At 44.4% G+C, this 24109-nt stretch overlaps 1 long non-coding RNA gene across 2 annotated transcripts in view; it reads right to left on the bottom strand.

The window, feature by feature from the left end:
- Positions 1-24109, bottom strand: part of LOC131898508 (uncharacterized) — a 48171-nt gene that overhangs the window by 5285 nt on the left and 18777 nt on the right. The window contains exon 3 of one of the 2 annotated variants that reach the window (XR_009375950.1): positions 21401-21584. The exons of the other annotated variant lie outside the window; for it this stretch is intronic. This is a non-coding gene — a long non-coding RNA (uncharacterized LOC131898508). Of the gene's footprint in view, positions 1-21400; positions 21585-24109 lie in introns of those variants that run through there. 2 annotated transcript variants of the gene reach the window in all.

The following is a 24109-nucleotide window of genomic DNA, read 5'->3' as shown; positions in this document are numbered from 1 at the left end:
AGTTCTCACAATGTCTCTAAGGTTTTTGACAGGTTCTCACTGTGTCTAAAGACTTTCTCCATGGGCTTCCTGTGATCTACCACCTTCTACAGTTTTCTCACTGGAGCTAATGGCATTCTCCAGGTTCTCACTGTGATCTCAGGTCTTCTCTAGGTTTCTTTGAAGTCTTCAGACTTTTTAAGGATCTCACTGGAACCTAAAACCTTCTACTGAATCTCACTGGAGATTAAGTTCTCCAGTTTTTCACTATAAAATGAGGCTTCCCCTAAATTTTCATTGAGACCTTCCCTAAATTCTCATTGAAGCCTTCTCTAGGTTCTCACTGTGGCCTAAAACCTTCTACAGATTCTCACTGGAGTTTCAGGTATTCCTTAGGGTCTAAATGTGGCCTAAGGCCTTTCTCATGTTCTCAGTGTCCCTTAAATCTGCTCCAGTTTCTCAGTGTAATTTAAGGCCTCTGTGAGATTATCACGGGGTACTAAGGCTTTCACAGGTTGTCAGTGGGGCCTGAGGTCTTCCCAGATTCTCACATTTTTTGAAGTCCTTTTGCAGTTTCTTACTGTAGTGTAAGGCTTTCTCAGGTTGTCACTGGGGTGTAAGGCTTCACCATGTTTTCACTGTGGCTTGAAGTCTCCAGGTTCTCACTGTGATCTGAACTTTCTCCAATGTGTCATTGAAGCCTTTGTCCTCCCTCAGGTTCTCACTGGAGCCTATACCTTCCCCAGGTTCTCCTTGTTGCCTAAAGACTTTTAGAGGTTCTCAGTGGGCCTAAAGGCCTTCTCCAGATTCTGACAGAGATCTAAGAAATTCTGAAAGTCTCACTGAGCCTATGCCTTCCCCAGGTTATCACTGGAGCCTAAAACTCCCTACAGGTTCTCTCAGGGGCCTAAAGCCTTCTCTAGCTTCTTACTGGGGACTACCATGTTTCTTAGTTTTAGTGGGGTTTAAGGCCTTCCTAGATTGTCATTGGGACCTAAGGCCTTCTGAGATACTCACTGGGGCATTAGGACTTCTCAGGTTGTCACTATGGTCTACAGTATTCCCCATGTTCTCACTGGGTCTTAAAGCCTTGCCCAAGTTCTCAGTGGAGCCTAAGGTAATTACCCATGGAATTCATGGGCCCCCATAATTTTTCCATGTTCTCACAGGTTCTATTAATCCTTTATCAGATTTTCACTGTGTCTAAAGGCTTTCCCCCATGTTCTCACTGTGGCCTCAAACCTTCTGTTGGTTCTGAGATCAAAGGCTTTCTCCAATGTCTAATTGAGGCCTTAGGCCTTCTTTGTGTTCTTATTAGATCTAAAATGTTCTCCATGTTCTCACTCATGCTTAAGGCCTTCTCCAGTTTCTCACTATCATCTAAGGCCTTCCTCACAGTTTCATTGAGGCCTAAGGCTTTGCTCAAGTTATCTCTGGAGCCTAAGCCTGCCCAGTTGTTGCTGGTGTCTAAGACATTCTTCATGTTCTCAAAGGATCTTAAAGCTTTGCATAGGTTCTCACTGAAACCTAAGGATTTACCTTGTGTCTCAAGCTACCTAAAAATTTTCACACATTCTCACAGGTTACATATTAGGCCTTTGACAGGTCTGTACTAGGTCTCCAAACAGTCACCATGTTCTCACAGTGGCCCAAAAGCTCCAACATGTTATCACTGGAGCTTAAGGCCTTCTTAAGGTTGTATCTGTGATCTAAAGTCTTTGCCAAAATCTCAATGTGGACTAAAGCATTCTTCAGGTTCTCACCAGGACCTAAGGCTTTTCCAAGGTAATAACTGGTGCCTAAGGCCATTCCAGGTTGTCACAGGGGACTAGGCCATTCCCAGATTCTCACAGGAACAAAAACCTCCTACAGTACTCACTAAGGCCTAAGGCATTCCCTATGTTCTCACCTGTGTTAAATCCTTGCCCAAATTCTCACTGGAGCCTGAGGTATTACCCAGGGTTTCAGGGTGACAAAAATTGTCCTAAGTTCGTACAGGTTCTATAAGACATATGAAAGCTTTTCTCTGGGTCTGAAGACCTTCCCATGTTCTCATTGTAGCCTAGAACTTTCAACATTCTCATTTGGACTTAAGGCCTTCTCTGTGTTCTCAATGATATCTAAGCACTTCTCCTTAGTGTCATTGAGGCCTTAGGCATTTCCCATGTTCTCACTGGGGCCTAAAACCTTCTACATGTACTAATTGGAGATTAAGGGTTTCCCAGTTTGTAACTGGGGACTAAGGCCTTATCTATGTTATCAAAGGGTCTTAAATCCTTGCCCAGATTCTAAGTAAAGGCTAAAATATTACCCAAGGACTGGAATCTGTGGTTAATATGTAAAATGAATAGAAAATCTTTTTTTTTAAAAAGGAAAAATAAAAGTTTCCCAAGTTCTCACAGGACTGTCTGAAATGAGACATAGGAGATGGGTTTTGATCCAAATGTGCATGTAGAAAAACTTTGAGTCCCATTAAAAACATTTAGGATGTTTAAGGCCAAAGGGAGAAACTAAGGATTGTTTTAGGCAAGAGAGAGAAACTGTGTAATGTTTCAGCCCCAGTGAGACTCTGAGAAAGGGCTTAGGCTCCAGTGAGAACCTGGGCATATTTGTAGATGCAGGCAGAACATGGGACAGGCCCAAGAACCCTTTGACATTCTGACAAGATCTTAAGACTGTGTAAAGACATGCATAAAGCCTCAGCCACCAGGGAGAATCTGGGAAGGTCTTAGGCTCCAAGGAATATCTTGGAAGATTTCAGACTCCAGAGATAACCCATGATGCTCCTCTGATCCCCAGTGAAAACCTGGGGAATGCCTCAGGCTTCCTTGAGTACTTCAGGAAGTCCTTAATCAATTGTGAGAAACTCTGAAAAGCCAGAGCTCCAGTGAGAATTTGTAGAAGGGTTTAGATTCCAGTGTGAACCTGAGAGAAGCAGACAGAATGACCTCAGTGAGAATTTGAAGAAGACCTGTACCCCCTTGAGAACCTGTAGAATGTTGGTGGGTACAGTGGGAACAAGAGAAACTTATCCAGGCCAGGTGAAAACCTGCTACAGGTAATTTTGATGGTGTGAAACCATGGCAAAATTTTAGGGCCAGGTGAAAGTCTGGCTTTAGGATCCAGGGAAAACCTGAACCCTAAACCTTAAAGACCCAGGGACAAGCAGAAAAAGGCCTTATGCACCAGTGATAATTACATCCTGTGGAATTCTGTAAGGCATGATGGTCCTTTGGCCAAGGCCTTAGACAGAGGGGAAAACCTGGAGGAGTTCCTGAGCCCCATTGGGAACCTATAAAAATACTTTTGCTCTAGTAAGAACTTGAGGAAGCCCTAGGTCTCAAGGAGGCATTGGAGAACATCTCTGATCACAGTGAGAACCTGGAGAAGGTCTCATGTGCCAAGAGACCCTGCAGTAAGTTCGAGGCCTTAATGAGAACATGAGGATGGCCTTTATACTCCAGTGAGTCCAGTGGAAGACCTTATAGAATTTGTGAGAACTGGAGCAAATTTTCAGCCTCTAGTGAGACTTGAGATGATGCTTTAGGTGCTTATAAGAAATGAAGAGTCAAAGAGAACATGGAGAGGGCCTTAGCCACCAGTGGCTACCTGGGAAGGTCTTCCTCTCCAGGGAGAATCTTTAGAAGGCCTCTAAGAACCAGTAAGAACCTGAGAGGACCTCACATCAGAGTGAAATCCTTGGAAGACCTCAGGACCAGTGGATAACCTGGGAAAGGATGTAGGGCCTGGTGACATGCGAGGGGATCTGTAAGGCACAGTGAGAGCATAAGAGAAACGTGAGCCCCTACTGAGATTCTGAGGGATGCCTTAAACTCTAGGGAGAACCATTAGAAGTCTTTAGGTCACAATGGGAATCTCTGATAGGTCTAAAATGTTGATGGAACTGATCAGGGCCTTAGATGAAGTAAAAACACATATGTCTTTAGACACATAGAGTACTTGTCAGAGATTCAGTCCCAGTGAGAACCTGAGCAAGGCCTTAGACAGCCGTTAGAATCTGGGAAGGTCTTAGGCCCCAGTAGCAACCTGCAAAGGCCTTAGGCCCAATTGACAACACGGAGAAGCCTCTAGGCCCCAGTGATTTCACCTAGGGGTAACTGAGTCTTTACTGAGACTTTGGGGGGATATCCTTAGTTAGCATAAGAATCTGGAGAAACCATGAAGATCCAGTGAGAATCTGTTGAAAATTTTAGATTCTGTCACGACTGAGGGTGGAGGAGTGATGGAAACCTCTTGAAAACTTGCAGAAGATCTCAGACCCAAGTGAGAACTTGCAGAAGGCCTTAGACCCCAGGGAGAATGTACAGAAAATTTTAGGCCACAGTGAGAACAAGGAAAAATTCTTCAGCTTCAGTGAAATCCTGGTGAAGGCTTTCTAGACCCTGTGATGACTTGGGGATATATTTAGGCCACAGTGAATCTTTCAGTTATGCCTTAGGCTACAATGAGAACCCAGGGAAGGTTTTGAGACCCAGCAACAAACTGGGAAGGTCTTAGGCCCAAGAACAACATGCACAAGACTTACATAACAGTAATGATCTGCAAATGCAAAGGCCCGGTGAGAATTTGCCAATAGCGTCAGTTCTCAATGAGACTTTGGGAAAACCTTCTTAGACTGAAGTGGATACTTGGAGAAGGCCTTCTGGTTCAGTGAGAACACGGAGAAAGTTTTATGAACATTGAGAACATGGGGAAGGCCTTATGAACCAATGAAAATCTGTGCAAGGCCTGATACAGCTAGTGAGAGCTTGGGAAACATCTTTGCATTGCAAGACTCATTGGAATGTTCTAGGATCCAGTGCGAAGCTAGACAGGGCATCAGGCCCTGTGGAAATATGTGGAAAGACTTATGGCCTAGAGACAACCTGACAGGCCCTGAGACACCAGTAATAATCTGGGAGCGCCTTAGGTACCATAGAAAATCTGGAAGAAATAGGCTTTGGTTAAAACATTGGATAGGACATAGGCCCAAAGGAGAGACCCAGGACTTTCACACCAGAGAGAATGTGGAAAAGACCACAGGCCACATCAAGACCATGAAATATGCCTGAATCTCAAATGAAAACTGAGACAAGGTTATAGGCCACAGCTGCAATGTGCAGAAGGCCACAGCTGCAATGTGACATTGGAGATGGACCTAGTGAGTAACTGTAGAATGTTGAGAAGCCAGGGTAGCTCCTAGGCCTCAATGAGACTTTTGAGAAGGCCTTAGAGAACAGCCAGAACCTAGAAAAGGCCTTCAGACCCAGAGGAAACAGTGATAACATGAGTATGTCTTCAGATCCAGAGTTGCAGATCTTATAAATACTGTGAGAAATGGGGAGAATTTTAAGCATCAGTGAGACCCTCTGTAATACATTAGCCTACAGTGAAAAACTGGGCAAGGATTTAAGACCAGGTGATTACATGGGGAAGGACTTAGACCTAAAGGACAACCTGGGAAGGCCTTAGGTCCCAGAGAGGACCAGTGGAAGCTTTATAACACAGTGAGAAACAAGGGGAAAAATCTTAGGCCCCACAGAGTCACTGAAGAAGGCCTTGAGCACCAATGAGAACCTGTAGAAGGCTTTGGGCACAGTGAGACCCAAGAAAGGCCTAGGGCTGCATTGAGACCTTGGAGAAGGCATTAGATACCAGTGTAAACCTGGACAAAGCCTTAAGTTCCAGTGAGAATCTGTAGAAGGTGTTAGGTTGCAGTGAGAACATTGGAGATCCTTTAGATCCAGTGAAAACCTATCAAAGGTGTTATAGAACCTGTGTGAACTTGGGGAAATTTTCAGCCTTTAGTGGGATCTGTGTAATGCCTTAGGCTTCAGTGAGAACCTGGGCAAGGCTATAAGACACAATGAGAACATGGAAGGCCTTAGACATCAGTGTCAACCTAGGGAGACCTTAGCCAGTGAGTATGTGTAGAAGGTTTTAGGCCCCAGTGAGATCCCGGGAAAGGTCTAGGGTCTCAATGAGAATTTGAGGAAGGCCCTAGATCACAGTCAGAACCTGGATGAGACCTTATGCCCCAGTCAGAACCTGTAGAAGGTTTTAGGTTCCAGTGAGAATTTGTGGAAGGCCTAAGGTATCAAGTTGACTTTGGAGAAGGTCTTATTGCACAGTAAGAACATGAAAAAAATCCTTAAGCCCAAGTGAGAAGATATAGAAGATTTTAGGCTCTAGTGAGAATATCAGGAAGGTCTTCAGACCCAGTGAAAACCTGCTGAAGGCCGTATAGGACCTGTGAGAACTAGAAAAAAAAATTGTAGGCCTAATGTGACCTTGAGTGATACCTTAGACTGTAGTTAGAACCTGGGCAAGGCTTTAAGACACAGTGAGAAAATTGAGAAGGCCTTAGACCAGAGTGAAAACCTGTGGAAGGCCTTAGACATCATTGAGAAACTGGGAAGGTGTTAGGTTCCAGTGATAACCTGGGAAAGCCTTAGGCCTCACTGATAACCTTGGAAAGTCCTTATCCCTCTGTAAGTCTGTGAGGCAAGTCCTTAGATTACAATGAGAACCTGGCAAATGCCTTTAGCCTCAGTGAAAACCTGTAGAAAAATTCAGGCCACATCAAGAACATGGGAAAAATTTTCAGACACAGTAAAAACCTGGCAAAGGATTTATAGACCATGTGAGATGTTGGGAAAATTTTGAGGCACCATTGAAAATCTGCGCAATTCTTTAGACTTCAGTGAAACCTCTGAAAGGCTATAAGACCCAGTGACAACCTGGGAAGGCCTTAGGACCCAGTGAAATCTAGTTGAAGCCTAGTTAGACACCATTATGAATCTGGGAAGGACTTAGTCTCCATTAAGAACCTGCTGAAAGGTTTAAGGCCACAGTAAGGACATGGAGAAGGTCTTCATACCCAGTAAAAACCTATCAAAGCCATTTCAGAGTTTGTGAGAAGTTAGGAAAAGTTTTAGGCCCCAGTGAGTCCCTTTATAATGCCTTAGGCTTCATTAAAAACCTTGACAAGGGTTTAAGACCCAGTAAGAACATGGGAAAGGCCTTAGACCACAGTGAAAACCTGTGCCATCCATGGCTGTAGTGAGAAGCTACAGAGGCCTGATACAGCAGTAAGAATCTTTGAAGGCCTTAGGCCCCAGTGACCACCTGGGAAAAAATTATGCCCTAGTGATAACCTGTGAAAGGACTTAGGTACTGCTGAGAAACTGAAAAAGTTAAAAAACCCAGTGAGTACAAGGGAAAATCTTTAGGCCCCAATGAGACACTGAGGAATGCCTTTAGCTCCAGTGAGAACATCTAGAAACTTTTAGACCATAGTGAGAACATGGGAATGGCCTAATGCCTCATGAGAATTTGGAGAAGGCCTTAGAACCCAGTGTGAAACTGGAGAAGACCTAAAGTTCCAGTCAGAACCTGCTAGAACATGGGAACATTTTATTGTTCCAGCGGGACCCTGGTTTAATGCCTTAGACACCCATGAAAACCTGGGTAAACTTTTATATCCCAGTGAGAACATGGGGAAGACCTTAGATTCCAGTTACAACCTGGGAAGTCCCTAGGCCCCAGAAAGTACCTGTAGGTAGTTTTAGGCCCCAAGAGAACCTGGGGGAAGGCTTTAGGACTCACTGACAATTTGGAGAAGGTGTTGATTGTAGTCAGAATCTAGAGGATGCCTTATGTCCTAGTAAGATCCAGTAGGAAGTTTTAGGCCCCAGTGAGAAGCCAGAGAAGGCCTAAGGCCTCAATCAGATTTTACAAAAGGCCTTAGATCACAGTAAGAACCTGCAGAAGGCCTTAAACCCCAACAAGAACATCTAAAATGTTTTAGGCCCTGGTGAGAACATGCGGGAAGGCTTTCAGACCCAGTGAAACACTTTCAAAGGCCTTATAGAAACTAGGAGAAGTTGGGAAATTTTTAGGATCAACTGAAACCCTGGGTAATGCCTTAGGCTCCAGTGAGAACCTGTACAAGGTTTTAATAGCCAACAAGACCATGGAGAAATCCACAGACCCTAGTGATGATGTGGGAAGACCTCAGCACCTCAGAAGGCCTTAGATAGCGGTGAGAATCTGTGAAGGTCTTAGGCTTCAGGGACAAACTTGGAAGGGCTTAGGTCCCAGTGATAACCTGGAAAATGCCTTATGCCCCATGATAAACTACAGAATGCCTTATGCCACAGTGAGAACCTCTAGACTGCTTTAGCTCCAGTGAGATCTTGGGGAAGGCCCAAGGCCCCTTTGACACTTTGCAGAAGGCCTTAGATCTCAGTAGGAACCTGGAGAAGGCCCTAATCCTGAGTGGGAACCTGTAGAAAGTTTCAGGCCACAGGGAGAACATGGAGAAGGCCTCAGAACAATTAAAAAGCAGCAGATGGCTGTAGAGAATGTATGAAAACTTGGAAAAATTTCAGGCCCTGGTGAGATCTTCCATAAAGCTTAGGTTCCAGAGAGAATCTAGGCAATGCTTTAAGACCCAGTGAGAACATGGCGAAGGACTCAGAGCACAGTGAATCCTTGGGTAGACCTTAGGCCCCAGTGGCAACCTTCAGAAAGCCTTGGACACCATTAAGAATCTGGGAGGCCTTAGGTCTCATTGATAACCTGGGAAAGGAGTGGGCCCACGTGAGAACCCAGGAAAGGCGTTAGGCCTCAATGAGACTTTGGGGAAGGACTTAGATCACAGTAAGAAGCTGGAGAAGGCCTTAAGCATAGTGAGAACCTCTGGGATGTTTAGGTTCCAATGGTAACCTGGGGAAGTCCAAAGGCCTTAATAAGAGTTGGAAGAAGGCCTTAGAGTCCAGTAAGAACTTGGAGAAGGCATTTAGCCCTCTAGAGAAACTTAGACAATTTTAGGGTCCAGTGAGAAGCTAAGGAAGGCATTAGGCTCGAATGAGAATCTGGGAAAGGAGTTAAGACCCCTGGGAAAGGCCTTAGGCCATAGTGAGAACATGTGGAAGGCCTTAGACAACAGCGAGACTTTGGGAAGGTTCTGGGTTCTAGTGACAATGTGGGAAGGCCTTAGGCATATGTGAAAATCTGGGAAAGGCCTTAGGCCTCAATTAGACTTTGGGGAAGGAACATAGATCACAGTAAGAACCTGTAAAAGTCCTTAAGCCCCAATAAAAAAAGTCTTTGGCCACAATGAGACCACAAAGAAGGCCTTCATGTGAAAACTCATAGACATCCTTATAGAATCTATGAGAATTTGGGAGAAATTTTTAGGCTATATTAAGAGGTTGAGTAATGCTTTAGGATCCAGTCAGAAACTGGGCAAGGCTTTAAGACACAGAAAGAACATGGAAAAGACATTAGACACCATTGGGACCTCAAGGAATGCCTTAAGCTTCCATGAGAACCTGTAGAAGGATTTAGGTAACAGTGAGAGACTGGGAAGGCTCAAAACCTCAATGAGACTTTAGATGCAGCCTAGGATCACAGTGAAAACCTGCAGAAGCCCTTAAACCAAGGCATGAACCCATAGAAATTTGGGGGGTACAGGGAGAACATGGGGAAAAAATTCATATCCAGAGAAAACTGGTTACAGGTCTAATAGAATCTCTTACAATTTTGGAAAATTTTAGGCAACAGTGAGTGTTGCATGATTCCTAAATGTCTTAATAAACATCCAGAGCCAGATATCAGGGTGAAAGTTAAAGATCAGAGAAACAAAGGAGCAAACCATAGATACTTTCACCTCACTAACTCCATGAATCCTCTGACTGAATGCCTTGGAGTCTTCAGCCAAAAGGGCTTTAGTTTCTGTCTCCTCACACCTTATAATCCTTTCTCTGCCCAGCCATTTCATTTCCTATCTCAACTTTCTTAGTGCTGGAATTAATGGTGTGTGTGTGCTTCCCAAATACTGAGGTTAAAGTTGTGTGCCACCACTGCCTGGCTCTGTTTCTCTCCTAGACTGGATCAATTTCATGTAGCCCAGTGTGGCCTTGAACTTGAGTGCTAGGACTAAAGGTGTGTGCCACCATTGCCTGACCTCTATGTTTATCTCAATGGCTGGCTCTGTTCTGATCTTCAGGCAAGATTTGTTTCTTTGATTACAAATATCGCCACAAGTGAGACACTTTTTAATGAACCTGAGAAGAGATTCAAGACACAGTGAGAACACGGGGAAAGCTTTAGGCGCCAGTAAGACTATTGGAAGACCTAGGCCTCAGTGTCAACCTTGGAAAGCTTTATGCCCTAGTATCAGTCTTGGAAGGCCTTATACCCCAGTGTCAACCTTAGAAGGACTTTTGTCCCAGTGTCAACCTTGGAAGGCCTTATGTCCCAGTGATAACCTAGGACATGCCTTAGTTCCCAATGAGAACATAGGGAAGCTTTAAGACCCAATGAGAACAAGTGAAAAATCTTAGGTCCCACTAAGACACTGAGTAATGTCTGAAGCCCCAATGAGAAACTGTAGAAGGTTTTAGGCCACAGTGAGAACTGGGAAAAGGCCTAGGGCCGTAATGAAGAAGGCATTAGATCCCAGTGTGTACATGGAGAAGGCCTTAATTCCCAGTGAGGAAATATAGAAGGTGTAACACTCCAGTGAGAACCTGCAGAAGGTTTTAGATACCAATGATCTGGGAAGATCTAGCCTACATTGGCAACATAGGACAGTCCTTAGGCGGTGTCCTTCAGACTTTGGTTAAGTTCTTAGATTACAGTTAGAATCTTTAGAAGGCCTTAAAACCTAATAAAAACCTGTAGAATGTTTTAGGCCATAGAACCTGGGAAAGCTCTAAGGCATCAACAAGACTTTGAAGAAGGCCTTAGATTGCAATGAAAACCTGGACAATGCCTTCAGACCTAGTGAGAACATGTTCAAAGTTTGGCACCAGCGAGAAATTGGGAAGGCCTAAGATCTCAATTAGACTTTGAAGAAGGCCTTAGGTCATGGTTGAACTTGTAGAATGATTTAGGCCACAGGAAGAACATGAGGAAGCCCTTTAGACTTAGTAAAAACCTGTTGCAGGCCTTATAGATTCTGTGAGAACTTGGATAAAATGGCCTTAGAACCATTGTAACTATGGGGAAGGCTTTAGGCATCAGTGAATCTTTGGGGGAAGGCCTTATATCACAGTTAGAACCTGGAGAAATATTTAAGGCCCAATGAAAGCCTTTAGTCTCCAGTAAGAAACTGCAGAAGGCAGAAGTCCTCGGTGAGACTCTGGAGAAGGCTTTAGATTCCAGAGGGAATCTTGAGAAGGCCTTTAGCCCCATTGAGAACTTATAGAAAATTTTAGGCCACAGTGAGAACTTGGGGAAAGTTGTCAGAGCCAGTGAAAACCTGGCAAAGGCCTTATAGTTCCTGTGAGAACTTGGGAAAATGTAGGGGCCTCAGTGAAACCCTGAGTTATGCCTTAAGCTCCTTTGAGAATCTGGGCAAGGCTTTAAGACCTAGTGACAACTGGCAAGTCCTTAGGCCCCAGTGAGAACCATCAGAAGGTCTTAGATACCAGTAAGAATCTGGTAAGGCTTTAGGCCAGAATGTAGTGGGTAGCCATTCCAGCTTTGTTCTGGAAGTTCCAACCCCCATTGAGACTTCGGCAACTGTCACGCCTACAAGGCGGGGCCAAGGGAGGCGCCTGGGGACCCGAGATCCGGATCGGAACGCTCTCTTGGTTCCAGGACGCTGGATGGTGGAGGTAGACAGAGGAGAGCTCCAGAGAACACCGCTGGACTGTGATACACCTTCCCCAGACCCCGCGACCTACCTATCCCTTAATTTGTAAGTTACGCCATTAAATAAATCTCCTTTTAACTACGTGGAGTGGCCTAAATAATTCCACCAATACCAGAATGAGAACCAGGTAAATCCTTAGGCCACTAAGAGACTTTGCGGAGGGCCTTAGATCACAGTGAGAAGCTGGAGAAGGCCTTAGGCCACAGTGAGAGCATCCAGAATGTTTTAGGCTATAGTGAGAACATGCAGAAGGCCTACAGGCCCAGTGAAAGTATAGTGAAGGATTTATAGAACCTGTGAGAACTTGGCAAATCTTTTAGGTACAAGTGAGACCCTGGATAATACCTTAGGCTCCAGTGAGGAAACTGGGCCAGGCTTTAAGAACCAATGAGAACATGAGGGAGGCCTTTTACCCCAGTGATTACTTGGGATGGCCTTAGGTGCCAGTGAGTACCTGTAGAAGGTTTTAGGCCACATTGAGAATCTGGGAAGGCCTTAGGCTTCAGTGATCGCAGTGATCCCAGAAACAGCCTTATGAACCAATGAGAAACTGGGGAGTCTCTAAGACCCAGTGAGAACATGGGAAAGACCTTAGTCTCCATTGAGACACCGAGGAATGTCTTAACATGCAGTGAAAACCTGGGGAAGGCCTAAGGCCTCAAGGAGACTTTGGAGAAGGCCTTATTTTGCAGTGCAAACCTGGGGAAGCCAATAATCTACAGTTGGAGCCTATAAAGGTTTCAGACACAGGGAGAATATGGGGAGGGCTTTCAGACCCAGGGAAACTGCCATAGGTATTATAGATTTCATGAGAACTTGAGAAAATTTTAGGTACCAGTGAGACCCTTTTTAATGCCTTAGGTTCCAGTGAGAACCTGCAGAGGCACCTAGTCAACAGTAAGAATATCAAGATAACCTGGGAAGACCTTATGGCCCAGTGATAACCTGGGAAAGGCCTTAAGTCCCAGTGAGAAACTGGGGAAACTTTTTTTAAACTTTCTTTTATTTATTCTTTATGTCCTTCACATCAGGCCTCCTGATCCCACTCATCTCTGCCTCTCTCCCCCCACAATGAAACAAAATAAAATTTAAGAGAAGAAAGTGGGAAAGGGGAGAAAGGAAAAATCTCATCATGGAAGCTGCAGTGTGATGCAGTGAGCCAGGCAGTAAACCCCTTTATCCATACATTTTCACATGCAAGCATTCACTGCAAAGAATCATTGGCCTGGTTCAAGTCTCTGCTATACCATGGATGCTGTGCCCTCATTGGGACTCTTTCTGGACATACTGTTGCTGCCCTGTGTTGTGGAGATCCTGCAGCCCTAGACCAACCAGACCCCACCCCCATGCCGACACATGACAGATGAGTAATGGGGACAGCTCTCCCATGCTCACAACTTTGGGGCTGGCTCATCCACACATCCACCAACAGGGTCAGCTCTACTCTGCTGCCCAAGCCAGGTACAGAGCCTGCTCTCCAGAGTGTTGTATCTGGTGGAGGCAAGAACACTCCTGTGACCTCAGGGCCAGCTTACCCACCTGCCTCAGGCATTGATGGGCAGGGGTTGTACCTCTCCCCTGCCAAAACTGGGGAAGCTTTAAGACACAGTAAGAACAGGGGGAAACCTTACGACCCACTGAGACACTGAGGGTTACCACAACCTCCATTGAGAGTTGGTGGAAAGTTTTAGGCTATAGTGAGAAGCCAGGAAAGGCCTAAATCCTCAATGAGACTTTGAAGAAGGCATTAGATCTGTGTGAATGCAGAGGAAGCCTTAAGACCCAGTGAGTGCTTCTAGAACAGTGGTTATTAACCTTTCTAATGTTGAAACCCTTTAATACAGTTCCTCATGTTACTGTGATCCCTGAACTGTGGTGATACTGTGTTTCCCAATATATCGTGCACCCTAATAAATTTATCCGGGGTCAGAGAACAGAACACCCCTAGACAGACATAGAGGCCAGAAAATGGTGGCACTCACACCTTTAATCCTAGCCTTCTGGAGGCAGAGATCCATCTGGATCTCTGTGAGTTCAAAGCCACACCGGAAACAGCTAGGCATGGTGACTCATGCCTTTAATCCCAGGAAGTAATGGCAGAAAGCAGAAAGGTATATAAGGTATGAAAACCAGGAACTAGAGCTGGTTAAGCTTTCAGGCTTTTGAGCAGCAGTTCACCTGAGATTCATTCGGGTGAGGACTCAGAGGCTTCCAGTCTGAGGAAACAGGATCAGCTGAGGAACTGGTGAGGTGAGGTGGCTGTGGCTTGTTCTGCTTCTCTGATCTTCCAGCATTTACCCCAATAACTGGCTCCAGGTTTGTTTTTATTAATAAGACCTTCTAAGATTCATGTTATACCCAACCATACAATTATTTTGTTGCTACTTCATGACTGTCATTTTGCTACTGTTATGAATCATAATGTATATGTCTGTGTTTCTGAAGGTTTTTAGGAGTCATGACCCACAGGAAGAGAACTGCTGCTCCAGAGAGTGTCCGGCTCCAGTGATAACATAGAGGAGGCCATGAGACCTAGTGAAAAGCTGCCAAAGGCCTTCTAGAGTGTGTGAGAACTTGGGACAATTTTAGGCCCCAGTGAGACCCAAGGTAATGCTGCAAGCTCCAGTGAGAACCTGGGCAAGGCTTTAACACCCAGTGAGAACATGGGGAAGGGCTTAGACCATGCTGACAATCTGGGAAGGCCTGATGCCTCGGTGATAGCCTGGGAAAGGTTGTAGATTCCAATGAGAAACTGGGGAAGCTTTAAGACTCAGGGTGAAGAAGAGAAAAACCTTAGTCCCCAGTCAAACCCTGGGTAATACCTTAGGCTCCAGCAAGAACCTGTAGAACATTTTAGGTCACAGTGAGAAGCTGGGGAAAACTTTAGACCTCCATGAGACTTTGTAGAAGGCATTAGATCCTAGTGTGAAGCTGGAGAAAGTCTAAGCCGCAGTGAATACTTATAGAAAGCATTAGACTCCAGTGAGAACATGGAGAAGTCCTTCAGAACTAGTGAAAACCAGCCAAAGGCTTTATAGAACCTGTGAGAACTTGGGAAAAGTTTTAGGCCTTAAATCTAAGTGAGAACATGTAAAAAGTTTTTGTCCACAGTGAGAACCTGGAGAAGGTGTTGGGACTCGATGAGCCTTTGGGGAAGGCCTTAGATCACAGTTAGAACCTGGAAAAGGCCTCAATGAGAACACGTAGAAGGTATTAGTCTCCAGTGAGAACCTGGGGGAAAGCAGAAGGCATCAGTAAGACTTGGAGAAGGCCTTACATCTCACAGAGAATGTGGAGATGGCCTTTACCTCAGTGAAAACCTGTAAAATTTTATAGGACCTGTAATGTTTTATAGTGAGAACAGGGAGAAAGGCCTGCCAAAGTCCTTATAGTCTCTGTGAGAACTTGGAAAAATTTAAAAGCACCTGTGAAACTCTGAGTATACCATAGGCTCCAGAGAGGACTTGGGCAAGGCTTTAAGACTGAGTAACAACCTGGGAAGACCTTAGGCCCCAGTGAGGACTAGATGAGTTCTTAGACCTCAGTGAAACTTTGGAGAAGGCCTTAGATCACAGTGAAAAATTTTAGAAGTCCTTAAGTTCAAGAGAGAACTGCAGAATGTTTTAGGCCCCAGTGAGAACATTGAGAAGGCCTTCAGCCCAGTGAAAACACATCAAGGGACTTATCAAATATGTGAGAACTTGGCAAAAGTTTGTCCTAGGGAGACCCTGGAACAAAATTCTTTCTGTAGGTGGGATTTTCTTTCCTGCCTGCCAGTTCCCAAATAACCAACATGGATACTTAATATTAATTATAGATACTCAGTCAAAAGCTCAGGCTTGTTACTAGCTAGCTCTTTTTTTTCTTTTGTTTCTTTATTCACTTTGAAATACAAACATACACAACCATGACAAGTACTATGGAGGTTTAATAAATTTTAGTTCATTAGCTAACTCAAATAAAGAGGAAGGTACTAAATTTATAACTCATACACCTTCTATGATTTTTATTTTCTTAATTTTTGTTTAGTATTGTCTTTAACACAAAATAACTTTATTTTATAATTTGATTTAATTTTATATATCAGCCATGGATTCCCCTGTCCTCCCTCCTCCCATCCCCTCTTTCCTCCCCCTATCCCTCCCCCCATTCCCATCTCCTCCAGGGCAAGGACTCCCCTGGGGATTCAGCTCAACCTGGTAGATTCAGTTCAGGAAGGTCCAGTCCCCTCCTCCCAGGTTGAGCAAAGTGTCCCTGCATAGGCCCCAGGTTCCAAACAGCCAGCTCATGTACTAAGGACAGGTCCCGGTCCCATTGCCTGGGTGCCTCCCATACAGTTCAAGCTGATCAACTGTCTCACTTATCCAGAGGGCCTGATCCAGTTGGGGGCTCTTCAGTTATTGGTTCATAGTTCATGTGTTTCCACTAGTTTGGCTTTTTGTCTCTGTACTTTTTCTAATCTTGGTCTCAACAATTCTCGCTCATACAATCCCTCCTCTTTCTCACCGATTGGATTCCTGGAGCTACACCTGGGGCCTGGCCATGGATCTCTGCATCCGCTTCCATCAGTCATTGGATGAGAGTTCTAGCATGACAGTTAGGGTGTTTGGCCATCCTATCACCAGAGTAGGTCAGTTCGGGCTTTCTCTTGATCATTGCCAGTAGTCTATTGTGGAGGTTTTTTTGTGGATTTCTGGGGACCTCTCTAGCACTTTGCTTCTGAGTGAGGTAACCCAGACTCAGAAAGACAAACATGGTATGTACTCACTCATAGGAGGATACTAGATGTAAAACAAAGGATGACTAGACTGCTACTCACAACTCCAGGAAGGCTACCTAGAAAATAGGACCGTAAGAAAGACACAGGGATTGCCCAATGACAGAGAAATGAATGAGATCTACATGAGCAAACTGGATGTGAGAGGGGGTAATGAAGGGCAAAGGTTGAGGGAAAGAGAGCTTAGGGGAGTGGGAGATCCCAGTTGGATCAAGAGCAGAGAGGGAGAACAAGGAAAGAGAGACCATGATAAAGGAAGACCCCATGGGACTAGCTAACTCTTACATTTTATATTAACCCATATTTCTTATTGACCCTCTGCCACATGGCTCATGGCTTCTTACCTCATTTTTTACACATCCTGTTTCCTCTGCATCTGGTGGTGTCCCTGACTCTGCCCTTCCTCCTCCCAGCATTCTCAGTTTGGCTGTCCTGTCTAACCTTATTCTGTTCAGTTATTGGCCAGTCAGCTTCTTTATTAGACCAATCACAGAAACATATTCACACAGTGTAAAGGGATACACAACAACTTTAGGCCCAGTGTGTACCTGAGTAAGGTTTTAAGACCAAGTTGAATATAGGGAATGCCTTTGATCCCATTGAAAACCTCAGAAGGCCTTAGGCCCCAATGAAAACCAGCAGAAAAACTTAGAAGCCATTGAAAGTCTGGGAAGGTATTAGACTTCAGTGACAACCTGGGAAGGCTGTAGGTCCCAGTGATAACCTTAGAAAAGCCTTAGGCAATAGTGAGAACCTGGGGAAGGCCTTAGATAACAGTTAGAACCTGAAGGCGGCCTTAAGCCCCAGTGAGAACCTGTGTCAGGCTACAGTTAGAACCTGGGAAAGGCCTAAGGCCTAACTGAGACTTTAAAGGCCTTACATCTTAGTGAGAACCTAGAGAAAGTCTTTAGCATGAGTGAGAACCTGTAGAATGGTTTAGGCCACAGTGAGAACACTGGGACATCTTCAGACCGAGTGAAAACTTGCCAATGGTCTTATAGAACCTGTGAGAATTTTGAAAACTTTTAGGCTCCAGTGAGATCCTTAGGCTCCTTGAGAACCTCGGCAAATATTTTGGACCCAGTGAGAACATGAGAAAGTCCTTAGTCCACAGTGACAACCTGGAAAAGCCTTAGGTCCTAGTGAAACTCTAATGAAGTTTTAAGATCCAGCGAGAACAATGGGAAAACTGTAGGCTTAAGGGAAACATTGAGGAATGCCTTGAGTTCCAGTGAGACTCTAGAAGTTGTAGACAACAGTGAGAAGCTGGGGAAATTTAAGGTGTAAATGAGACTTTGCAGAAGGCATTAGATACCTGTGTGAACTGGAAGAAGGCCTTAAGCCCAGTGAGAACCTGCAGAAAGTTTTAGTTCACATTGAGAATATGGGGAATGCATTAGGACTGAGAAAGTCTTTGGGGAAGTCTTTTGATTATAGCAAGAATCTGCAAAAGACCTTTAGCCTCAGTCAGAACCTGTTGAAGGTTGTAGGCTCCAATGGAAACCTGGGGAAGGCCTGAAGTCCCAGTGAGAACCTGATGAAAGTTTTAGGCTACAGTGAAAACATGGAGGAAAGACTTTAGAACCAGTAAATCTTGTCAAAGGACAACCCTGAGAATTTGGACAGCTTTTATGCCTTTGTAACCAGTGATGACCCTTGTAACATCTTAGACTCCAGTGAGAAACTTGTCAAGGCTTTAAGAGCCAGTGATCTGGGAAGGCCTTAGATCTCAGTGAGAACCTGCAGAAGGCCTTATACATTAGTGAGAATCTGGGAAGCCCTTAAGCTCCAGTGACAACCTGGGAAGCCCTTAGTCCCTAGTGATAACCTAGATGAGGCCTTCAGCCTCAATTAGAACCTGGTAAAGCTTTAAGACCCAATGAGAACATGAGAAAGACATTACACCCCATTGAGATCCTGAGAAATGTCTTAAGCTCCAATTGAAAAAACTCTAGAAAGTTTAGGCCATGGTGAGAACACAGAGAAGCTCTACAAAACCATTGAAAATATGCCCAAGACTTTATGGATTCTGTGAGAACTTGGTGAAACTTTCAGGCCATAGTGAGACCCTGGGTAATACCTTAGAAACCACTGAGAACCTGGGCAAACTTTATGACTCAGTGAGAACATGGGGAAGGCCTTAGGTCCCAGGTACAACATGGGAAGGCCTTAAGCCCCATTGAGGAACTGTGGAAGGTTTTATGACCCATTGGGAAACTAAGGAAGGCCTTAGGCCTCAAGGAGATGTTGGAGAAGTCCTTAGTCTCAATGGGACTTTGAGAAAGGCCTTTGATTGCAGTGTGAATCTGTGAAAGGCCTTAAGCCCCATCAGAACCTGTAGAAGGTTATAGGCTCCAATGTGTCCTGGGGAATGCCTAAGGCCTCAATGAATATTTAGAGAAGGCCTTAGAGCCCAGTTAGAACCTGTAGAAGGCCTTAAGCCCTAGTGAGAGCCTGCTGAAAGTTTTAGGCCACTGTGAGACCATATGTAAGGCCTTTAGTCCCATAGAAAACCTGTTGAATTACTTATAGAACCTTTGAGAACTTCAGAAATTTGTTAGGCACCAGTGAGACCCTGGGTGATACCTTAGCCTCCAATGAGAAGCTGGACAAGGCTTTAAGACCCAGAGATGACATGGGGAAAGCCTTAGACTCCAGAAACAGCCTGTGCAGGCCTTAGTCCTCAGAGAGAACCTGCAGAATGCATTAGACACTAGTGAAAATCTGGGAAGGCCTCAGACCCCAGGTAAATGCTAGGAAGTCCCTAGGAACCTGTAACAATATGATGCCTTAAATAGAGTTTCTATTGCTGTGATGAAATATCATGACCAAAAGCAAGTTGAGGAGGAAAGGGTTTATTTGGCTCATACTTCCATATTGTTCATCATCAAAGGAAGTTAAGACAGGAACTCAAAATAAGGCAGGAACCTGGAAGCAGGAGCTGAAGCATGGAGACTGCTGCTTACTGGCTTGCTCATCATGGCTTGTTCAGCCTGCTTTCTTATAGAACCATCAGCTCACAGATAGCATCACCCACAATGGACTGGGCCCTCTCCATTAATCACTAGTTAAGAAAATGCTGTACAGGCTTTCCTACAGCCTGATATCATGGAGGTACTTTCTCAATTGAGGGTCTCTGTTCTTTGATGACTTTAGATTGTGTCAAGTTGACATAGAACACACATAGAATCACAATTGATCCCTTGTTGGCTTGATACAGGAACACATCATGTAAAGCCTTTCTTGTTCATCACCAAGATCTTACATTAAAAACATAACTAACTTTAAAAGTCACACAGTGTTTACAAATTTAAGCACATTAAAAATTCAGTCTCTTTAAAATATCCAATCCTTTTAAAATTAATCCAAAATCTCCTTTAAAAGTTCAAAGTCTTCCAGCTGTGGGCTCCTGTAAAAATCAAAATTAATTTAAATATTTTCTTCAAGAGGGAAGAACCAGGGCACAGTCACAATCTAACAGCAAACCAAACTCCAAGAGTGCAAACAACTCATTGTGTGATTCTGAGAATTGCTCATGATCTTCTGGGCTCTGTTGTCTTTCTGCCAGCACAGCAGCTGCACCTGAACCTACTGCTGTTTCAGCCAGTAATTGCAGCTCCACAGTTACTGCCCTGCTTATCAAGTAGCAGCCTGGTGGCACTTTTGCATACTGCTGGTCTGTCTCCTGCTGCTGCTACCCAATGTAGTTTTTAACTAAATCTCTATTATTCTATTTATCAATAAAGACTTGGGAGTCAGAGGCTGGGGTGAAAACCTGCCAGCTCAAAGAGGTTGAGCAACTAGCTGATCTTCTCTTTTTGCTGGCATTTCAGTGAGAGTGTCCTTCTGCTCTGCAAACCAAAAAAGACTGCCACACTCAAAGTTCCTTTCTACTACTTCCTGTGTGCCTCTATATCCATCTTCCAGATTCCCTCTGAATCTCTATGATTACTTTTTGTCAACTAGTTGCTGGTTCTGCCTTCTGAACCAAGATTGATTTTATTTAATTAATGCAAACATAAACTTGGAGTTCACAGTGTGATTAAATATCATGTAACAGGGCTCCCAAAAGGAGCTTGGAGCCGGGCGGTGGTGGCGCACGCCTTTAATCCCAGCACTCGGGAGGCAGAGCCAGGCGGATCTCTGTGAGTTCGAGGCCAGCCTGGGCTACCAAGTGAGTTCCAGGAGAGGCGCAAAGCTACACAGAGAAACCCTGTCTCGGAAAAAAAAAAAAAAAAAGGAGCTTGAGTCTCTTCTCTAGCTCTGTCCTCTGGAGCATACACAGCTTGTCTTCCAGGCTCCAACTTGCTCCACTCCACTGCTGCTGCTGTTCTTGGTGGTCATCTATGGCACTGGCATCTCTAAAACTGCTGGGTCTCTTGATACAATTAGGATACACTTTCACCAATACCTTCTCCTGGTCTCTCTCAAGGGCTTCAATCCCTACCTCACAGTGCCAAACCTCAGCCATTTTCCATGACTCCTTCACATCTTCAAAACCAGCACTACCTGGGTGACTTTACACTACCAAATTCAGCTGCCAGCACAAGGTATAACCTTGGCCATGTCTGGTACACAACTTCTGTGTGCTGAGTATCATGAAACACTTTCCAGAAGATTTCACCCTAATGACGCTGGTCTACTGTCAATCACGGCTAATTCCCAACTCTAACTGACCAGCATTAAGTATCCTAGCAAAGCAAAGTTTTCACTTTTGTAGTTCTGGTATCTTGTCAATCACAGTTGATTCTTTAGACCCAGCTAACTATAACTACATATTCTTAACAGAAAAGTCCTGGTAGAATCTATTTCCCTCTGAAACTTCACAAGCCAGGCCTCTATCATCTGCACTGCTCTCAACATTCTTATCCAACACCACAGCTCACTGAGCTCTCAATGCTCAATACCTCAGTGGCTCTTCTAGCCCAAAGTTCTAAAGTCCTTCCACAATACTCTTGAAAACATGATCAGTTCTGTCACAGCAATACCCCACTCCTGGTACCAACTTTTCTTAGCTAGGGTTTCCATGGCTGCAATGAAACATCATGACCAAAAGCAAATTGGGGAGAAAAGGGTTCACATTGCTTACCATATCCGTGTTTATCACTGAAGGAAGTCAGGATAGGAACTCAAAACAGCGAAGGAACCTGGAAGCAGGAGCTGAAGCAGAGGCCATGAAGGATGCTGCTTAGTGGCTTTCTCATCATTGATTATTTAGCCTATATTTGTGTGGAATCCATAACCAACAGCCCAGAGGTATCACAATTTATAATGGGCTGGGCCCTGCCCCATCAATCACTAATTAAGAAAATGCTGTACAAGCTTCCTTATAGTCTGATCTTTTGAGGGCATTTTCTTAATTGAGATTCTCTGCTCTCTGATGATTTTATAGTGTGTCAAGTTGACATAAAACTATCCAGCACACGTGTGTTAGATCTTCAACTAGAACCTAGTGAATCTTTTAGATCCAATGAGAACATGGGAAAGACTTTAGCCCTCATTGAAATCCTGAAAAATGCCTTAAGCTCTGATGAGAACTTGTAGTAGGTTTTAGGCTATAATGAGGAAATGGGGGCAGTCTTCAGATCTAGTTAAAACCCGTTCTGTGTCTTATAGACCCTGTGAGAACTTAGGAAAAATTTAAGGCCCAAGTGACAACAGGAGTAATGTCTGAGGCTCCAGTATGAACCAGGGCAAAGCTGTAAGACACAGTGAGAACAGGGGGAAGGCCTTAAACTCCAGTGACATCCTGGGAACCTATAGAAGGTATTACACTCAAGTGAGAACTTGAGGCAGGCCAAAGGAATCAATGAGATTTTGGAGAAGGCTGTACCCCAGTGACTACATTGGAAATCCTTAGGCCGCAGTGTGATCCTGCAGAAGATTTTAGGCTTTAGGGAGAATTTGGAGAAAGCCTTAAGTTTTCATGGAACTTTTGGCAAGGCCTGACATTGCAGTGAGAAACTGGAGGAAGACCTTATGCTCTAATTGAGAACCTATAGAAGATTTTAGGCCCCAGTAAGAACCTGGGGAGGGTCTAAGGCTTCCATAAGACTTTAGAGAAGGCCTTAGATACCTGTGAGGCCCCAGAGAAGGCCTTAAGCCCCAGAGGGAGCTCATAGAATGTTTTAGGTTACAGTGAAGATATGGGGACAGCCTTCAACCAAGATTACACCTTCAAAGGACTCATAGAAAATGTGAAAACTTTGGGGAAATTTTAGGAAAAAGTGAGACCCTGGGTAATGGCTTAGATCCAGTTAGAACCTAGTGAAACTTTAAGACCCAGTGAAAAGATGTCAAAGACTTTAGGCACCTTTAACCCTGAGATATGTCTTAAATTCTAGTGAAAACCTTTAGAAAGGTTTAGACACATTGAGAACTTTAGAAAGGCCTAAGGTCTCCATGGAGCCTTATGGGAAGGCCTAAGATCACAGTCAGAACCTATAGAAGGCCTTAAGCCCAGGTAAGAACTAGTAGAGGTTTTAGGCCACAGTAAGAATAAGAGGAAATCCATCAGACAGAGTGGAACTGGTTCAAGTTTTTATAGAACCTATGAGAATTTAGGGGAGGTTTTAGGAGCAAGTGGAACCCCAGGTAATACCTTAGGGTCAAGTGAGAACCTGGAAAGGCTTACGACTCATTGAGAAAAGGGGAATGCCATAGATTGCAGTGACAACCTAGAAAGTTTTTAGGCCACATTTAGAACCTTTAGAAGGTTTTATTGGCCAGTAAGAACCTGAGGAAGGCCTTCAGACCCAACGGAAATATGTTGAAGGCCATATAAAACATGTGAGAAATTGGGAAAATTTTAGACACTAATGAGACCCTATGTAATCCTTAGGCTATAGTGAAAACCTGGACAAAGATTTAAGGCACAATGAGAACATGGGAAAGGTCTAGGTCCCAGTGAGACAGTATAGAATGCCTTAAGCTCCAGTGATAATCTGTATGTTTTAGGCCACAATAAAGTCAGTGGAAGGATTTGGGCCTCAATATGACTTAGGGGAAGGCCTTACATTTTAGTAAGAGATTGGAGAAGGCCTTAACCCAGTGAGAATCTGTAGAAGGTTTTAGGCTCTAGTGAAATCCTTGGAAAGGCCTAATGTGTGATACTTTGTTTGTGTTCTGACAAATAAAGCTTGCCTGGAGACCAGAGGGTGGAGCTAGCCACTAGTTAACCATAGAGCCCAGGCAGTGGTGGCACACACTTTTAATCCCAGTACTTGGGAGGAGGAAGCTAGAAGATCAGGCATTCAAGTCCACCCTAGGCTACAGGAGATTGCACCAGTCTAAAAGAGAAACAGCTGGGTGGTGGTAGTGCACACCTTTAATCCCAGCACTCGGGATTAAATCCACTCGGGAAGTGGAGACAGGAATATAAGGTGGGTAGAGACAGGATCTCATCCCCCCCCCCAATTCAGTCTGAGATATCATAGAGGTAAGAAGTCTCTAGAGGCTTCTCTTCTGTTTCTCTGATCTTTCAGCTTTCACCCTACTATCTAACTACCAGTTTTTATTTAATAAGACTAATTAGGATTGTGCTTCAGCCTAAGGTCTAAATGAAACATTGGAGAAGCCCATAGATCCCAGTGAACACCTGGAAAAAGGCTTCATCTCCAGTGATAACCTTTAGAAGGTTGTAGGCCACAGTGGGGACATGGGGAAAATATTCAGACACTGTGAAA

The sequence above is a fragment of the Peromyscus eremicus genome, chromosome 1 (genome assembly GCF_949786415.1).
Source record: "Peromyscus eremicus chromosome 1, PerEre_H2_v1, whole genome shotgun sequence".
Taxonomy (NCBI): domain Eukaryota; kingdom Metazoa; phylum Chordata; class Mammalia; order Rodentia; family Cricetidae; genus Peromyscus; species Peromyscus eremicus.
The sequence above is the reverse complement of the archived record's forward strand: the minus strand, read 5'-3'. Positions and strand labels throughout refer to the sequence as shown.